Source organism: Furipterus horrens, unplaced genomic scaffold (genome assembly GCF_987537825.1).
Source record: "Furipterus horrens unplaced genomic scaffold, mFurHor1.1.pri manual_scaffold_3, whole genome shotgun sequence".
In the NCBI taxonomy this organism is placed as follows: Eukaryota; Metazoa; Chordata; class Mammalia; order Chiroptera; family Furipteridae; genus Furipterus; species Furipterus horrens.
In genome coordinates, this window is record NW_028327173.1 from 140024541 (window position 1) to 140043654 (window position 19114).

General features: G+C 43.7%; 1 pseudogene; it reads left to right on the forward strand.

The window, feature by feature from the left end:
• The first annotated feature begins 10700 nt into the window (after positions 1 to 10700).
• LOC150016197 (maestro heat-like repeat-containing protein family member 7) overlaps positions 10701 to 19114 on the forward strand; it is a 52054-nt pseudogene continuing 43640 nt past the window's right edge.

Here is a 19114-nt window from a genome sequence, read left to right on the forward strand (position 1 = left end):
AGAAAAACTTTGGGATATTTTCATTTGATGCTGTCTTACTATATTTAGCTAACTCTGCATGATGCCATAGAAAGGTAAAAGTAAAGTAGGCTATTTAACATTTTTCTTGATATTTTTATATTTATTTTATATCAAATCTATGCCATCAAGTTAAATAACATATCTGAGAACTTAGGATGGAAATAATGCTATGTTTAAGTTTGGCAGCTTGACTTGCAGTAAAGCAGCATAATTATTTATCACCATTTTCCCTTTAGATTTATGTGAGTCTCTAAGGTAGGTTGTAAGATGTTTTAGTGTATTTTTAAAATTAAAATTCAAAGTATGATTTACAATATCTACTGTGAATAATTCTAGAAAGTTGAAGAGTTGATTCAGAATATCACATTTTTCTTAGTTTCTGCAGTTCATATAGTTTGACAGTTATATTTTTGTTTTTCTTACCTTGTTCTAGTATATATAGTTTCATTGTTCCAGGTACTAATAACTAATGGGATTTTTGTGTGTGACCTTGCGATTACAAGGTCATTGTCTTCTTCATTTCTGTTCATTGATATTTAGCATAAATCTCTGCTTTGCTGTGTGGTTTGAACAGAATAATTTTTCATTGTTTTCTGGCAGAGAAATCTATGTCTTTTCTGTATTTATGATGTGGTTGGCAGAATAACGGCTGCCAAAGATCCCCACCCTTTAAATTCTCGGACCTGTGTTTATGTCCTCTCACAGCCGAAGGGACTTTGCAGATGGCATTGGGTTATCAGAGTGAGCCCAGTGTAATCACAGGAATACTTAACAGTGGAAGAGGGACGTAGAAGACTCACAGAGATGTGAGGGAAGAAGGAGCAGGAGAGTCTGGAGTATGAGCAAGACTCAACATGCTGTCCCTGGCTTTGAAGACGGAGGAAGGCGGTCATGCGCCAAGAAATGTAGCGCCCTCTAAAAGCTGCAAACAATTGGCAGGCAGCTGTGAAGGAAACAGAGACCTTAGTCCTGTATTACACAGACTCAGTTCTTCCAACAACCTGAGTGTCCCTGGAAACGGATTCTTCTTCCCCAGAGCCTCTATAAGGGGCACGGCCCTTGATTTTGGCCTTGTGAGACTTGGGGGGAGACACCACCAGATCTGTGAGATAATAAATTTGTGTTGTTTGTAGCTGCCAGGTTTTGTGGTAATTTGTTGTGGCAGCAAATGAAAACAGATATATACTATTTTAAGGGAAATTAAATACAAAGTACCTTGGATTACTGAGCAGCTCTTAACCTTGTATTGGGGGAAAGGAAAGGATGGGGAAGCCATGAAGGAATTGGGGGACTGGGAAAGAGGTTTGTGTGATTGCTCTTTTTAAAATTCTTTTGGATCCAGAGCGCTGGCCCTGAAAAGTTTGACTCTAGCACTCAATAACATATTTTGTAGTGTAATTTTCTGTATTACTCTGTATTACAGATATATAATAATGATACTATTGACTTGATGCAGGTATTAGTTGGAAAAACCATATTTAATTGGTGTCATTAAAGCACAATTTTATTAGAGTTGCTTTTAGTATGTCAATGTGGGAGAATACTTGTATTTATACTTATAATTATGCCTTTACTAAAACTTACTTGAATTATGACCCTGATTCAGGCACTAACACCCATCTTGGTGGGTTTTTGTGTGTGTGTGGAGGAAAAGAATCTTTTCTTGTAACTTTCGTTTGTAAAAACATTGAACATGAAAGTTGGAAGGAACTTATTTAGACTGACTCCTCGTTTTATAAATGAGGGACTTGAAGAAGTTCAGAGAAACCCAGTATGGAGTCTCAGGTCACTAAGCCAGGTGTGTTGCCCAGGACCCAGGAGTATTGGTCTGTTGTTGCAGGTGGCAGGTGGCAGGTGGAAAGTGCTATGAAAGATGGGAACCAGGCTGGGTCCCGCCCTTGATCCTCCCACCTCCCAGGAGTGACTTGGAAAATCCATTTATTTCCAAACTAGGACTGCTGTAACTATAAAACAAATTAATATAATTGTTAGTAAAAGTGGAAGTTTCTCTGGAGACTTAGGATTAGTAGCCAGCCCTGTTAGGATAAAGCTGTCCAGTCTTAAATCAGATTCTGTTCAGGGAGAACCTTTGTTTAACAAAATGAACAATGATGGAGGCTTGAGTTCAAGTAGTTGGTTTGTTTGCAGTGGTGGTTACAAAAGTGAGCGGTAAAAGCTACATCAAAATAAATTCTGTGCAGCTCAAAATAAGTGAAAGCCTGTAAGGGAGGGTCACAGACGTGTCATTGACCGACTTGACTTGGCTGTGGCTTCTTTTGTTACACCTTCGCCTTTACAATAAAGTACAGGGTTGACCTTCTGTCTGTGAGAAGGTACTTCAGCCTCTTTGAAGTCCTGCTGCCGACTGATTCACAGGGATACCCCTTTACAAGCTCTCCCTTCATCACACCCAGGTCACCAGGGAGGCGTGAATGAGTGGCTCCAGCAACCTTTAGTTTTGTCTTACAAAGTGAGAGTTGATGGGAGCGTATTGGAGCCCGGGCACAGGAGCTCCAGATAGGTAACTCATCCTTGTCTTGCTGCTTATCCTTAGTCCGCTGTCAGCAAGCCTTGCAGGGCCGGTCCTCTCTTCTCTGCGGTCCAGCCTGCCCATTCAGGTGAAACTCCCCCCTGCCATGTTTTCCCTCACCGTCACGCCTTCCATGTTCCCATTTATTGGAAAATGCTTCAGCCTTCTGTACTGATACTCCCACTGTTCTTTAGAACATGACCCAGTTGTCATTTCCTCCTAGAGACCCCCCTGACACTCTTTTCTTTCCCAGCCTCAGTGAGAAGTCCTTTTGTGAACTGAAGTTCCAAAAACGTGTACATCCTGCTGTGTCAGTTGCCCTACTGTCTTGTCATGCTGGGCAGCAGCTTCTTGAGGGCAGAGACCGTCTTTCCTGTCTGCATTCCCGTGGCCCAGCACAGTTTCTCGAGTGTGTAACCAAATAGTGTGGCCTGCCTTGGGCATGTGTGAGAACAGCTGGTTTTCCAGATGGGTCTGTAACTTCTGTGTGGTGTTCTGCAAACCCACAGGCACATGCACTGATCAGTTTATAATTCAGGTACATTTGGTAATTAAAATTACTCTTTTCATGCTGTTTTTGATTTTTTTGTATTATAGACACCAATCATGATAACCAGCTTTATACAAAAACTTGTGTATATCTCTGACCTTTTTTCCTTTGATCTCAGGAATCACATATTTGTTATTGACAGTTTTAAGAATAAATAGGTAAGTTTTGTAAATTATGAAGACAAGAATTGAATGAAAGTGTGGGCTTTGGAGTTTAGACTCTCTGAATGCTTAGTTTCCCTTGTTTACAAGCTGGGGACTCTGGGGCAAAATACCTTTCTGTGACTCACTTTCCATTTTTAGAAAACAGATTTGTGTCAGTCTGTATAGGTCACATTATCCTGCAGTAACAAACAACCTCTCAACCTCAATGGGTTTACTACACAGAATATTTATTACTCACATTTCATGTACATTGTGGATTAGCGTGGAGGCTGTGTTCATTGTGGTAATTCAGGGACCCAGGCTGATGGAGGGAACATCTTGACTTAACACTTCAAAGATCATGGATGAGGTAAGAGAAAGACTGAGCTCTTAAAGCCTTTATCTGGAAGTGACATGCTTGCATTTCATTGGCTAAAGCAAGTCTCGTGGTGAACTGAATTCAGAGTTTGGTGATGCACAATCCTTTTGCAGGGAGAGGCATCAGATACTTGCAAATAGCAGTCTCTGCCTGGAGGTAGTGACTCATGAAGGAAACACTTTGAACATACCATATGGCTAGTATAGTATTGGGTTGGCCAAAAAATCTATTTAGTCTTTTCTATGAATTAAAGGACACATTTTTCATTTTCACCAATAACTTTATTGATTTGGATATTTTTAGTATGTTGGCTCTCTCCCACATGGTATGACATTGATTGTTCTCAATTAATGTCTCAATTTGATCACTATCAACTTCAACTGGATTACCTGACCTTGGAACATCATCCAGCAAGATATACACAGCATGAAACTTCGCAAACCACTTTTGGCACATTTGATCAGTCACAGCACCTTCTCTGTACACTGCACAAATCTTTTTTTGCATTTCAATTGCATGTTTATCTGTCTTTAAATAATAAAACATAATATGCTGAAAATGTTCCGTATTTTCTTCCCTCTTCAGTATTAAAATGACTACACAAAAATTCACCAATTTTGGTAACTTTTTTTTTTAATGCACGCTAATATGACAGCTGTCACAATACAATCTAACAAAATTGTTTCAAATGATGTTAAAGACAGCTAAGTGCTACTAGAGCCATTTATGGGGAAAAATGAACTTTTTGGCCAACCCTATACATGGTAGTGATTAATTAATGTTTGCTAATATTATTAGTGATTGGTTTCTCTGAAAAGCATTAATTATCTCTTACAAGAAATTATAAATAGGCCCAGGATATGATGAAACCTTGCATCCATATTAATTATTAACAATTTGATTTTATGAAAACTTTACTTAAAATGCACTGATGGATTAAAAATTAAAGCCTGCAGCTTCATGATATGAATATAGGTTTTCTTTGTAAACTTGAGAATTTAAATTTATCATTTTTTAAAGGATCACAGCATTGGATGTTGAAAAAAAAATAGTTGCTGAATTATTGAACTCACTAACTTTGAGAATCAGTGCATTTCCTCCCTGGATAATGTACTTATGAATTAGAACATTTTGATAAGGCATTCTTATGTGAAAATGCATCTGGCCTAAATGAGTTTTGGTTTGTCATGCATTCTTCAGACTGCCAACATTAGCTTCATTCTTTGCTTTTTAAACAAAGGAGTAGTTCTGTGTTTTCTAATGTGGATTTAAATCTTGGTTTCACATGAGCAGTTAGATAAAAATCTTTTTTGGTCCTTCTATAGTGCCTGCTTCAAATTGTTAATATGAATATCAGCATTAAAAGAAATTATTTTATTCTGTAATTTAATATCGTAAATCCAAGAATACCATCTGTTTAACTTCTAAATACCATCAATATTTAAGTTTTATAAACTAGGTAGAGCTAATATTGTTATAATTGGTTCCCCTAAAGTGCAAGAGAAAGAGAATTCTGGTAAACAGAGCTTATCTAGCATTTTTCATTTTAAGAAGACTTTCTTTATGCAAATCATAAATGTGGAGTTTGAGAGATTTTCATAGCTTACATACCTTTTTAAGCAGTAGCCAGATCAAGAAACAGTGTTACTAGTACCCCAAGGACCCCGTTGCTCCCCGACTTTCACTGCCCCCCCCCACAGTAACCAGTTAACTGTCATCAGGACCCAATGCTGTAGTTTAGTTTTTGTATTTTCTATAAATTGGATCTATAAAATAGATTGTTCATTGCTATATAGTATTCTGTTGTGTGAATTTACCTTGTTATCCAGTATGATTTACAATTTTTTAAAAAAATTATTTATTTTTAGAGGGGAAGGGAGGGAGAAAGAGAGGGAGAAAAACATTGACGTGTGAGATACATCCATCGATTCCTCTCACACGCCCCGAACTGGGGACCTGGCCCGCAACACAGGCACGTGCCCTGACTGGGAATCAAGCCAGCAACCTCTCGGTTCGCAGGCCTGTCCTCAGTCCACAGAGCCACACCAGCCAGGGTGCTTTACAGTTTTAATTGCACTAAAACCTCAGTTAAGTTTTTGTAAATTATTTAAGGTATTGTTTTTTAAGTTAGCTATTTTACTTTAGGACATGAAGTCAGAATACACAGAAGTCAGTAATAGCTACCAGCATTCACATTTATAGCTTACAGCAGTGTAAAATCTGGTAACTTCACTTAGAAAACTGATTTGCCTGTTAAAACAATAATTACAGAATTGAGTATTTCAGTGAAGAACTCTTAATTGTATACTGAACTTTGAATTTTATGGTGTCTTGTATTCCTCTCCTGAAAAACATATACCTGTGTTACAGCTAAGGGCCTGAATGGCACATTTTTTTCACTTTTTACATTTGTGAGATAGGGAGGCAACCTGATATTGGAGGCAGGGAGAACACAGACTCTGATGTTAGATGAACCTAACTGTAGCGGGTCTTAGCTCCTCCCTTTGCTAATGATGTGACCAGGACAAGCCACAGGGCCCCTCTGGGTGTAACAGCCCCCTTCAGCTGTGAGGATTAGATAGAATGAACAGTACACACACCACCTGCCTCCTGACGTGGGTGGGCTCTTGGGAACTGTTCTTCTAGTTACCTCACAAGGGAGTTGTAAGGATGCAGTGGAATCATGTGGTATTTCGAGAGCCACTCTGTATCCCTATAGTAAGCTATTATTGCTCAGGGGAAACATAATCAGTGAGTTGAAAAGACTTTAGAATGATTCCCCTTTTAAAGTGCTAAAGGTGCTTATTCTCACGGGCTGTGTAATTGGATTTCAATATTTAAAAATGAGAGCACATCCTTAATATTTAAACCTTTACTAATTGCACACACACACACAGAGCATCCTTAAAACTTTCTTCTGAAAGGCGAGTGAACTTCCTTCTGAAAGGCAAATGGCCTTTCCCTCACTTGTGAAATCTGTGTTGTCATGCCCCTCCCTCAACTTGCATTAGTCTTGTCCCCAGGAGTCTATGTTCCCAGTGGACTCAAGCTCCTGGAGAGCAGGCCCTGCCCTGCAGACAGGCGCCCAGGGGAGAGTGTTCGGTGACCAATGGAATGAACAACAGCCATCCATGATTTTAGAATCCCTTACTGCCCAATTAATTTACATAATTTCCTGAAAGTACAAAGGAAATGAATAATTTTTGGTCAGAGACATATGAAAGCTTTTCTCAGAAAATACATATTTTTAGCATTCCAGATAGTTGAACTGGTTGATAAAGTAAAGAATAATGTATATAAAAAAAAGAAATAAACTAAAACAGGAAAAAAAGAAACCCAATAAAACAAAAAAAATGTTTTAAAAATAATAATAATATATAAGTTGGGAGGTGGCTGATTGAAGTTAGATTTTTCTACGGTCCTTGTAACAGTATTACTTAATTTTACATTTTGCGGTATGAGGTATGCATGTTAAAATGGCTAAAGTAACCCTAAGGGATAGATATAGAATATGGAACTTTCAATGACATAGAAAAGGGGGGGGAAAAGGAATGAAAAAGATGGCAAATGTGGTAATCCTAAAGAAAGTAAAAGAGGAGAAAAATAAGATAACAATAAGGAGAGTCTACCTCTGGCAACGCCAGTGGGGCTCCGATCTATCAGAGCAACCCTCCTAGAGATAGGAATTCTGAACAAAATATACAAAACAGCTACCTGAAGCCTCCAGAAAGAGCTCAAAATCAGGAAGGATGTAGAGGGGAGCCAACATTTAAAAGAAGGAAGAGCTTCTACATGCAAAACTATGTACAATCTTACAAACATAATATTGAACCAAAGAAGCCAAAAACTTAAAAGGGTGTTGCTGTGTAATTCCATGTGTATAAGTCAAAAGCAGACAAATGTAGAGTGGTGTTGGAAGTCAAGGTCTGGTACCCTCTGTGGGGGATGGGAACTGGCAGGTGTCTGGGGTTGTGAGCAGCAATGGTCTATTTTCTCGATCTGGGTGCTGGTTGCATGGGTGTCCTCGCTCAGTGAAAATGCATCAGCATTGAGAGTATGCGCCATTTCCTATATCTGTATGACGCTTCGGCATACAATTTTTAAAAATCAAAAAGGGAGCAGAAACAAGGTGACAGGCAGACAGAGGGTGACTGAAAAGGGGCCTCAAAGTCAGACTGAAGAGCTTGCACGTGACCCTGCAGGCATGGAGACACTGAAGGGGTTAAGGGGGCATTGAGCTGTCAGGGAAGCTGCTTAGCTGCAGGAGGAGCGTGGCTAGCAGAGGGGAGAGCCTGCCTTGTGGGACATTATTGAGAAGAGTGGCCGGAGAAGAGCGGGTCTAATGATGAGGACCGAAGCCAGGCTAGAGGGTGTGGGGTTGGAGGAACAGGAGAGATTTGGACATAAAATTGAAAGAACTGTAACTGCACAGGGGCCTTATTTTCTTTAATCTGGCCTTTTATTTTATTTTTTCCTTTGACCCAAGCTGGCCTCACCCAGCGCCCTGGCTCACCCACCTCCCTCCTCCTTGCTTAATCATTAATCCCTCAGGACAATGAGGTTCTGGTCAGCCTCCAGTAGTCCTGGGCCTAGTGACTACAGAGTTTTCAATCAAACTAAAGACAATATCTTGGCCTCAGTTGTGTTTTAGCTCCAGACCCACAGAAGGCAGAACAATCCCACAGAACAAATCCTTGTGAAATTGGACAGAACAACTCCATGGCCGACATCAGGACCAGATGCAATGATCAATTACCCCCCTACTCTAGCACTAATCAATCAGTAGAGACCACGACCCTAACTCCTTTAGTAACCACGATTAATGATGTTTTCCCTATATAATTCATCCCCCTGGAAGCTATTGGGGAGCCAGGTCTTTGAGCATTAGCTACCTGTGACTCCGGGCATGGCGCCATCGCCTTAATAAATCCTTACTTTCTTGGCTGCAAACTCCTGTTAGTGTCTTATTGGGCTTTGATGTGTGCAGGCAAATGGACCCCTTGAGTCTGGTAACAGGACTTGGTGGTTCATTCGATGCATGAGACCAGGTGAGGAGAGGGAGGAGTCCAAAAGGGTTCTGGGGAGAGGCTGGTCACTGCAGCGAGTGAGGGGCTGAGTGAGGGGCTGCTGGGAGAAGCAATGAACTTGAAGGAAGGATTTTTGCTGAGAGAAAAGTTAGCCATGTTCACAGGCCACAGGGAAGAAGCAAGTAGAGAAAGAACTGGGACAACACAGTCCCCTGAAGCAGCAGGAGGGAACGAGAGGTGCAGGGCAGATACGAGGTGGACAGGAGAAAATTCACTATGGTGGATGAGAAAAGGGGTTCTATGGAAAGTAACCTCACGGGGAGATTTGATCATGAACTCCTAACTGGGCAGGTCACTGGGTAGTCACACCCCAGGCATGTAAATTTTTACAATTAGTAAAAGCTTTATCTTTGCTTCGAGCAAAACCTTGTGGATGCAACATTAAGTATAGTTCTTTTGTAAAGGGACTTATCAAGCAAGGAGCCCTGGAATTTTCGATTTCATTAGCTTCAGGGTAAAATTGCTTCTGGTGCCAATGGTGAGTGAACCTTTCCTACTTCTGAGGCAGGACGTGAAGCTGCTTGCTTGGAATGAAAGCAGCTCCCATTGTGCTCTGCCTTACTTTTCCCAATGCACAATGGGCCTTACTCCCCTCTGCCCACAGTGCCTGGCAGAGAGAAATAGAGCAAATGGCAATGATTTATAGAAAGCAGTAGGAGGGCTATTTGTGTGCAACAACCCTGGGGAGCAGGCTTTGTCTTCCGTATTAGCAATGAGGAGGATGAGGGTCAGAGGGGGAAAGTCTCTTACCCAAATTCACTAACACTAGTGAGAGGATGAGCTGGGACTTGAACCTGGGATAACGTGACTCCAAATCTACGGCCTTTCCAAAGCCAAGCTGTAAAGATGCACAGCAAAGTTTGTGGAGTAAGTGATTTAGTAAATGAGTGCATGAGCGAATAGTAAATGAGTAAGTGATGAAATCAGCTAGTGAAAGAATGGGTGAGGAAATGGAGACGAGATAAAAAGATGAAACAACAAGCTTACTTATGGAACATTTGACGTGTGCCAGGTGCTGTGCTAGACTCTCGTGGATCTTATTGTCTAGTGGAGAAACCAGATATTATGTGCCAAGAAAAGGGAAGTGGACCAGATGCCTTGGGAACTTACAAGTGGACCTCACTTATGTGGGAGACCTGAAGGCTTTTAATATTTGAGCTGAAATCTGAAGTGGTGGAGCTGTAGGTGTTAGCCAGGGCAGAAGGCTGGAGAAAGGGGTGCCCAAATGTAGAAGGCCCAGACCTAACCTAGGAGCCTGGCTCTTTGAAAAAGCTCAAAGGAACTGAGGGATGGTGGAATGGAGTCGGGAAGGGAGTACCATGCATGCAGGCGAGCTGTGGTCTAGGTGTGGGGCGGGATAGGGTGGGGGGATTAGGGAGGTCAGCCAGCAGTCAGATTGCTGGGTTGAGGCGGGCTGTGTTTTTGATGATTGCCCCAGCTTGTCCTCTACGTAGCCAGCCCCACCCAGAATAGGCAAACCGTTAGGGATGGTGGGCAGCTCTGCTAAGTCTGCTTTGGGAGTCTAGGCCACAGTTCTAGCAAGTTAGGGGTTGGTTGGAAGTGGGGTGACTCATAAGGAAGCTCCTCCTTCCCTTTTTCTACTTAAGGTGGGAGAGGTTCCTCATTTATGGACTTCCTACCATGCACTTGGCACAGTGCTAGGTGCTGTGGATGCCCCAAGGACTAAGATATGCAGCTCTTGCCAGGGTGGAGCTCTGCCCAGCAGGGGCTGGCCTACTAATGGAGTCATTGGAATAAAGGGTGATGAATATTTTGTTGTGTAGGGTGGGGCTGGAAAAGTGGGCTGGGCGTGGTCATGGAGGTCCCTGTAAGTCACACAGGGCCTCATTTGAAAGATAGTGGGGATCCATGGAGAAATTTTAACAAGTGAGGCATTGCCTTTTCTCTCTCTTAGGAACACTGCAGAGAGTGTAACGGTCAGCTATTTGAGAGAAAGGGGCAGTGGCATTGAGGAACGTCTAGACCAGACATGGCTCTGAGTCCAAGGGCCAGTGTGGCCCTCGATGAAGAACCAAAGATGACACCGAGTCTCAACTCCACCGGGGCCCTAGTTTAGGCTCTGGCACCATCTCTGGGCCAAACCCAGATACAGACCTTGTTCCTATCTTGAATCCACCCGTGAATCCTGGCTTGGCTCTTCTTCCAGACCTTAATCTAATTCCGAGTCCTGTCTCTGAGCCAGCCCCTGGCCTGGTGTCTGATAACAGCCCCAGGCCTGTTGACAGTGAGGCCATGGCTCCAGCCTCCCTCCAGATCACCACTTCCCACTCTGGTGAAGCTCTGGGCCTGGATAGGAATCACATCTCAAGGCCCAGCTCACGGGGGCCCCCGTGTTCAGCCTCAAACCTTGTTCTGAGTCCTGGCTCTACTGAGGCCCAGTGTCTGAGCTGGAACAACTCCTCGGGGCTGAATTCTGAGGAGGCCTTCAACTGCCACTCAAGCACAATTTTTGATTTGGGTCAGAGTAACTCCAATCTTCCCAGGCCTGAATCAGATCCACTTATAAGGTCCTATTCAAGAGAAGCCCTAGCTCTGGGCTCATGTATCTCCAGGCCAAGCTCAAAAGGCCTCCTTACTCAAGCCTCAAACTGTTCTCTGGATACCAGCTCCAATGACCTGCTCAGTGTGGGCTCAAGAGCTACCTCCAAGCTGGACCTGAATGTGGCTCCAGGTTCCTGTGGGACCCCAATCACAAACACCAACGAGACCATCACTTTGGTTTCACATAACACCTCAGGGTCTGTTTTGAAAGGAGCCTTTGGTACAGCCTGGAACGCGAGTTCCAAGGGAACCATCAATGTGGCTTCAAATAGCAATGTGAAGTCTGATTTGAACATGACCGTCACTCAGGCCTCATGCTTGGCCCTGAGTCCTGGCTCCAATGATGATATTAGCCTGCACTCCAGCACCTATGGACCCAATTCCGCCTTTTCTCCACCCTCATACATGACCTTGATACTAGGCTCCAAGGAGACTCTGAGTCTGGGCTCCAGCGAGACTCTGAATCTGGGCTCCAGCCTCATCTTCAGGGACATGTCCACGCTGACACTGAGCAGCCAGCACGATTATTCTGAGGACAACACCATCCACACTGTGCCCCTGGAGGAAGATCAGCAGAGCTTGAGCAAGATGGCCGGTGCTGGGGTGGGCCAGTTCCCACTGTTGTTCCCCACCCACAACACCACAGACAAGGACACCAGAGCCTTCCAAAGTGTCCCTGAACGTGAGTGTGGCAGGGGTGACAGCCCTAGAGAGGGCACTGTCCTGGAAGAAACTTGTATTTAGACTTGTGGGGCAGGGAGGGGAGAGGAGAGGGGAAGAAAGGGAACATCAATCAGTGGATAACATGCAATATATTAATTATGCACAAGAGATTCAGTGCTCAGCCTCTGCTTGTTGAGGGATTTGGGACAAGCTACTTAATCTCTCTGAACTTCAGTCTCCTTAACTCTAACATCATCCATATGATAATACCTTTATTATGTCCAGATTACAAGTCAACTAACTATACCTTCCTTTCAAAATGTATGCCTCTTTCTTTTTTGATAAATTTCAGACCTGGCTTTCCAGATCAATGGAGGAGGCAGGCTCTAGGCTCAGCTCACCTCTATTATAGAGCGTTTGAGGTTCCCCACCTGAGCAAGGCCTTGGGGTCCTATCTGGAACCTTCACTCACTTCTGATATACAGGTGTTTTGGAAATGAATCTCCTGTTTTTGATGTTGTAAGGATCTCTCAATTATTTAGATCTCTAAATATTTATGTTTGTTCGTGGACCAATACTATATTGCAATTAAAAAATTACCATGGCTTTGCAAATATGTATTCGTATCTGGTAGGGTAAGAATCTCTTTAAAATGTCTCAAAATTATTCTGAGGGTAACAGCATCCAAACCATGCTCTGACGTCTATTAGCAAGCCCTCATTCTTCCATATACATTTTATTTTACTTTTTAAAAGATTTTATTTATTTATTTTTAGAGAGAAAGGAAGGGAGGGAGAAAGAGAGGGAGAGAAACATCAATGTGTGGTTACCTCTCTCATGCCCCCAAACGGGAACCTGGTGTGCAACCCAGGCATGTACTCTGACTGGAATCAAACTGGCGACCTTTTGGTTTGCAGGCCGACGCTCTATCCACTGAGCCACACCGGGCAGGGTCCATATATATTTTAGAATATGTTTGTCTAGGTCTTCAGAAAAATCTTGCTGGCATTTGTATTGGAATGCTATTAATTTATCCATCTATTGAAGTTTTCCTTTATATAGGATATAGCTTTTACTAGAACTGAAAAATTCTCCCTCAAGATCTATTGTATTTTTCGATAGGTTAATTCCTATGTACTTTATAGTTTTTATTGCTTGCGTGAATCATATCTTATTTTTTAATACAATTCCTCTTTTGTACTGATGATGCTTGATGGTATAGGGAAATTTTGTTTCTGTATGTTGAACTTTTTAAAATACAACTTTATTGAGTTATAATTTAGATATCATAAAATTTCCCCACTTTAAGTGTATAATTTAATGGTACTAAAATACACACAGAATTGTGCAACTATCACCACAATCAACTGTAGAACGTTTTCATCAACACCCCCCACCCCCCAAGAAACCCCCAAACCTCTTAGATATCATCCCAAACCCATTGTCCCCCAGTTCTAGGCAACCACTAATCTACTCTCTGTATAAATTTACCTGTTTTGGACTTTTCATATAAATATGTGGTCCTTTGTGATCGAAACACAGTAACCCCACTTAATTCCTTCCCCCTAATTTATATGCTGTCCTGGTAATGCATATTCATTATTTTCTTGATCCTATAACATCATTATTATTTTATGTAGTTAATGTTCTTATAGTTACCCAAATATTAATCTTTCTTTTATTTCATTGCTTATTGCATCTCAGACCTTCCATCTGACATTGATTTCCTATGGCTTGAAGAGCATACTTTAGAATTTCCTTTAGTGAATTCTGCTGATGGTAAACTTTTATCATTTTTTTGTCTGAAAAAGATTGCCTCTAGTTCTCTTTCATTCCTTTAAAACATGTTAAAACAATGAAAACTTGAAGAAAAATTGAAAGCACAGTATAAAATTTTTTGTCTGTGAATAATTTGATTAAATGGCCAAGTGATGTCCCACATCCCTGAATTTTGTTTTTTATTTCTTACAAAAAAGAACAAAGGTTAACCATCAAAATCATGAAATCAATGTTAATACACTGTTACCATCTAATTCGCAGACCCCATTCAAATGTCACTGATTGTCCCGGTAATTTTTTCTGGAAGAAAAAGATCCAGTGCAGAATAACTCACTGCACTTTTTTGTCTAGTTTGTTTTGTTTCCTCAGTCCTCACCTCAGCCTTTCCTTGACTTTCATGTTCTTTTTTTCTTTCTGAACATGTGCTTTAATGAGCTGTCAGGCCAAGGGGGCAGCAGCTGAGCAGAGCTCAGGGCCTAGAGGGGAGTCACGCACGGCTCCCTTTTGTCACCTCAGGAAGCCTATTTTTTTTCCTTTCAACCCTGAGAAAGTGTCAGAGGCTTGGCTAGCAGTCTTGTGGATGGTTTTCTGGGTGTACTTGGCCACCCCGCCCATGGCTGCAGCCTGGGCTACCCCTTCCACTTGTGCTTCAGGTCCTGCAAGCCCTTGCTGGCTATGGCTGCAGGGGGCCTCTGAGGAGTCAAGGGTAGCTGAAGCCACATTGGATCTCCGGACTTTCATGTTCTTGATACATTTGAAGATTACAGGCCAGCTGTTTTGTAAGTTGCACCCAGGTTTGGGTTTGTCTGATGCTTCCCCATGATCACCTCCGTGTCATGCGCCTTTGGCAGGAAGAGCATGGAAGGGGAGCTAGCCTTTTCTCATGGCGTCCCACCTGGTGGTGTGTGATTTTGGCTTGTTCCGTTACTGATGATGCTCACTTCGGTCACGTGAGTGAGATGGTTGCTGCCAAGTGCACCACTGTGAAGTCACTATTTACCCCTTTGTAATAAATATTGTGTGAGGAGGTTATCTGAAACTGTGTAAATACCCCATTCCTCATCAAACTTTCTACTTATTCATTTACTTGTTTATATTAGTATGGAGTTGTGGCTTCCTAGTTTATTCAATGGACTGTATCATGTGTTGCTGCCATTATTTATTGTGATACCGAAACTTTCCCCAGTTTGACCAGTGGACTCCTCTTCAAGCAAGCTTTTGTGCCCTTTGACATAGCCTCATTGTTGCTTGAGTTCTCTTGTTCTCCGTTTCAAGATGTCTCTTGTCTTCTAGCTAATCTTCTATTTTTTGCCCAAGTCCTAGAATCAGCCCAAGGAGCCTTGTTCCTTTTAGTGGAAAATGGTATTTAGAAGCCAAGGTCTTGGTGCTGGCTGTATTTACTACTATTGGGATGTCTTTGCTTCTTTCTCTTGGCTTAATGCTCCAGCAGCCTCTGGTGGCCAAGAGGGCCCTGAAGTTCTAGGCTCTCATAGGTCCTCAGAAGGAGAAGACACACTTTCTTAAATAAAGAGCTCTATTGCCCTGCTCACCCAAGAGCCCATCCCTGGACCAGTCACTGTGGCGGTGGGCACAGGACTCTTTTTATTGGCCAAGCTTGGGTTGCAGGCCCGCGCCTATTTGAAGAGGGGGATAGGTGGGGCTTCAAGGGTTCAGCTTCATCTAACTATATGGAATGGGTAACCCACAGGGAAGGCAGGAATTCTTTTACCAAAGGAAAGATGAGCAAACCTGGGGCTGACAAAATAGCAAGTATCTACTACTATAACAAATGAGAGTTTCATTATAAATTGTGATAATGGTTGAAAAAAGAGAGTAAGCTGATGCACAAGAGGATCACAGTGGGACCCCCATTAACCCAAAGGTCAGGGGAGGCCTCTTTGAGGAGAGGCAGGCAAGCTTAGACCTGAAGGACAGGTGTGGGACCTGGGCAAGGGGACGTGGCAGTGAATTGGTCCAGGTAGAGGAAACTGCCTTGTGCAAAGGCCCTGAGCATGGAAGCTTGTCTGGCCAGTGTGGCCAGAGCATGGTGAGTGAGGGAGAGCAGCGACAGTAAGGCTGGGGGTGGGGTCAGGGAGGCTGACCTGGCAGGGCCTTGAAGGCGCTGACAAGGATGCTGACTTTATGCTCAGTGAACTGGGGTGCCATTGAAGGGTCAGGGTAGGGGGAGCCCAGTCTGGCTGCCGGGAGAGTAAGGATTAGAGAAGCCCAGTTGGGGAGGAGAGAAGGGACTGTGGGCCCCTAGGTATATTATATTTTTCTACTCCTTTCTTCCCTCATCGAAACAACGACATGCAGAAGCCTTTGATGACGTGGCCTCATGCCTGGTGAACGTGCCGGGGAAGAAAGAGGATGGCAACAAAATGACTCTGGTATGCATCCTGCCCAACAAACAGCTGACTTCCTGGGATGCCCCCCAGCCCCCACTCCCCAGCCCCAGCCATCCCTGTTTCTCTGCCCAGCTCCTCTTTTCTCCATGGTGTTCATCACCATCCGATGCACAAGATGCTTTCCTATTTTTATCGGTCTCTCTCGCTATATGTATCTCCTATGCACTGGGCATTTTCATCTGTCTTATTCACAGCTGTATTCCCAGCATCTACTGTGGTGCCTGGCATATCAGAGGTGCTCAGTAAGTTTTCTAAACAACTGAATGAATTGTGAGAGGGTCTGTACTGGAGACAGAAAGGCTGGAAACGGCCTGTTTCAGGACATAGGCCTGACGCAGGTCTTGGCCACGCACCAGGCCTCGGGAGGCCAGAGAAAGCCAGTGTCTGCAGGACTTGTTGAGGGCCAGTTGGGGCAGACGGGACAGGCTGGTGGACACGAATATGACACACAGAATGTGGGCAAGGCTGGCTGATGGACAGAGTCTGGAGGTAGGGGATCCACCCAGGTCAGGACTTATAGGGGGGAGGCCCTGCCCTGCCCTCAGGCTGATTCAGAGGCCAGCTCAATGCAGCATGTGGGTGGGGGTGGGGAGAAGCTGACAGAACTATGAAGAGGTGTTGCATTTGGGAAGCATCTGTCTTTACCCCACGGCATTGTTCCAGTTGTCCACCTTGCTCTTGCCACACTAGCCTTCTTCTGTTCCATACCAAACTCATTCTTACCTCAGGGCCTTTGCATTTGTTATTCTGTCAGGAAGGTTCTTCCTATAAGATAGGCCTAAATAAAACTGAAGTGAGGTCTGTGTTACATAATGTATGCACAGCACTGAGCACGGTCCCTGCACAGAAAGAGTTTGTTACTGCAATCACTCGGCAAATTTAGGTGAGCCCTTGCTATGTGCCAGGCACTGTTTCAGGCACTAGAGATACACTAGTGAAATGACATTCTACTTTGGAGAGACAGACAGACCCTCCTTCTTGTTTTTCACATGGCTACCTCTTTCTTGTCATTCAGGACTCAGTCTAAATATTATCTCCCCTGAGAGGCCTTCCTGGACAGTGTTCTAAGTGAGCCATCCCCCTCCCATCACTTTAGTAGCCAAAGTCATTAATCGCTGTTTAACAAACTGCCTCAACACTTAGTGGTTTAAAAGTTCAGTCTGACAGCCAGGGAAGTAAGGATGGAAAGGGCCCAATTTCTCATGATTCTAAAGTGTGACTGGGCTCAGCGGGTGGTTCTTCTGCTCTGTGTGGTGTAGACAGAGATCACTGGGGGAGGGGGCCTGGAACATCCAAGATGACCCCATCTTCCCAAGTCTCTGTGTACCTGACGTTGCCATTCCATGGCAGCTGGGTTCCAGAGGGGAAGGGCTGCCAGTTCCTTTAAGTGTTAGGCCAGAAACTGCACAGCAGCACTTGCATGGCCTTCTGTTGGTCCAAACGAGTGGTGGGATGAGCCCAGAGCCGTCTTGATAGGCAGAGTAAGAAAGAACTTGTGGGATCTTGAACCCACCACACTGTTCATCTGATTACCTTGTTTTGCTTTCTTTACTATATGAAGTCATTTTATTCATTATTTTATTTATTTCATGTTTTTTTCTCCTTCTTCTGCCCTAAGATAAGGAGAATGAATAGATGAATTGGACCTTAGTAAATGTGTTGCCTCTCTCAGGTAGCAGAGTGCCTTAATCTGATTAGGACGTGTCCTCAAGAAGGGTAGATAGCAGAAGGCCCATAGGAGGTATTACATATGGTGAGATTTCAGCTTGAGGTGTGGGGGACCCTTTCTGTCCCCGCAGCCGCTGCTTCTCCCTTAGTTGACTGGCAAAGGGGGAGAATTCTGCAGCCCCTGATATCTGTCCTCTTCCAAACGCTGGACTTCAAGGATTATCCACACACCCCTGCGGTCACCTTCTCAAGGCTCACCCACTCCCCAGATGTTCCCTTTGTGGGTTCTCATTTCTCTTGAGCAACGCTGGGGCTGGCAGCTGGGGAGGAGCAAGCTGACATGCCTGCAGGCGGCGGGTGGCTGATGCAGGGGTAGGGACAGCCCCTGAAAGCTGGGTTCAGTGCGGCTCTCACCCTGTGGCTTTGCCCTCTGCTGCCCCCGAGGCTGAGAATGTCATCACCCTCCAGAATAGCCAGCATGTGCTGGAAGGTGAAGGAGAGAAGAAGACTATGGTGAAGAAGATGATGGTGCGAGAGCCACGTCTGGTCTGTGGCATTGGGGTGGGAGGAGCGGAAGTCCTGAGTCTACCCACTGATGAGACGGAGCTAGGCGGGGAGAGGAGAGACGAGGAGGCAGGGCACTTGGCCTTGAGTCTCAGCTCCACCTCTAGCTGTTCTCTACCTGTCTAGAGGGAGCCCAGGCAAGTCATGTCCCTTCTCTGAGCCTCACTCTGCTCACCTGTGACAATGCCTGTGTCACTGCTTGGCGGGGGAGAACACAATCCAATGGTTTACTATAGAGCATTGTGTACCTGGGAGCAGTTTTATTACTTAATACCAAAAGTTAGTTCTGGTGGGGAATTTTCTTATCATTTTGCTAAATACAGTCATTTCTCAGTTATCCACCAGCATGTTCTGGGTGGGGATAAGCAGAGAAGTTTCCAAAATAATACTTAGCTTTGAGTCCCTTAGAGAGGGAAAATATCCCTGCCCTTGATACCTTCATCTAACTAATATTAATTGAGCACCTATTGTCTGTAGGTAGTATATCAAAAGTGAGAAGTAATTAGAAGAACATTTTAAAAGGAATTCAACTGGATTTCTCTCAAGGGCCCTTTGTGGTGTTTTTGCTTTGGGCTAGTAAGTTCGTAGAGCAGTTTCTACTGAAGTTCTCCATGATTCAACTGCATTCTCTGCTTCATATGGTCTTGGGTCAGTTGCTTCCTTTCTTAAGTGATCAAATTTGAAACAGATTCTATTTTTTGGATCCAAAAACTTTCCATTTCCCACATTACCATGTTCTGTTATCAATACCTGATCTTCA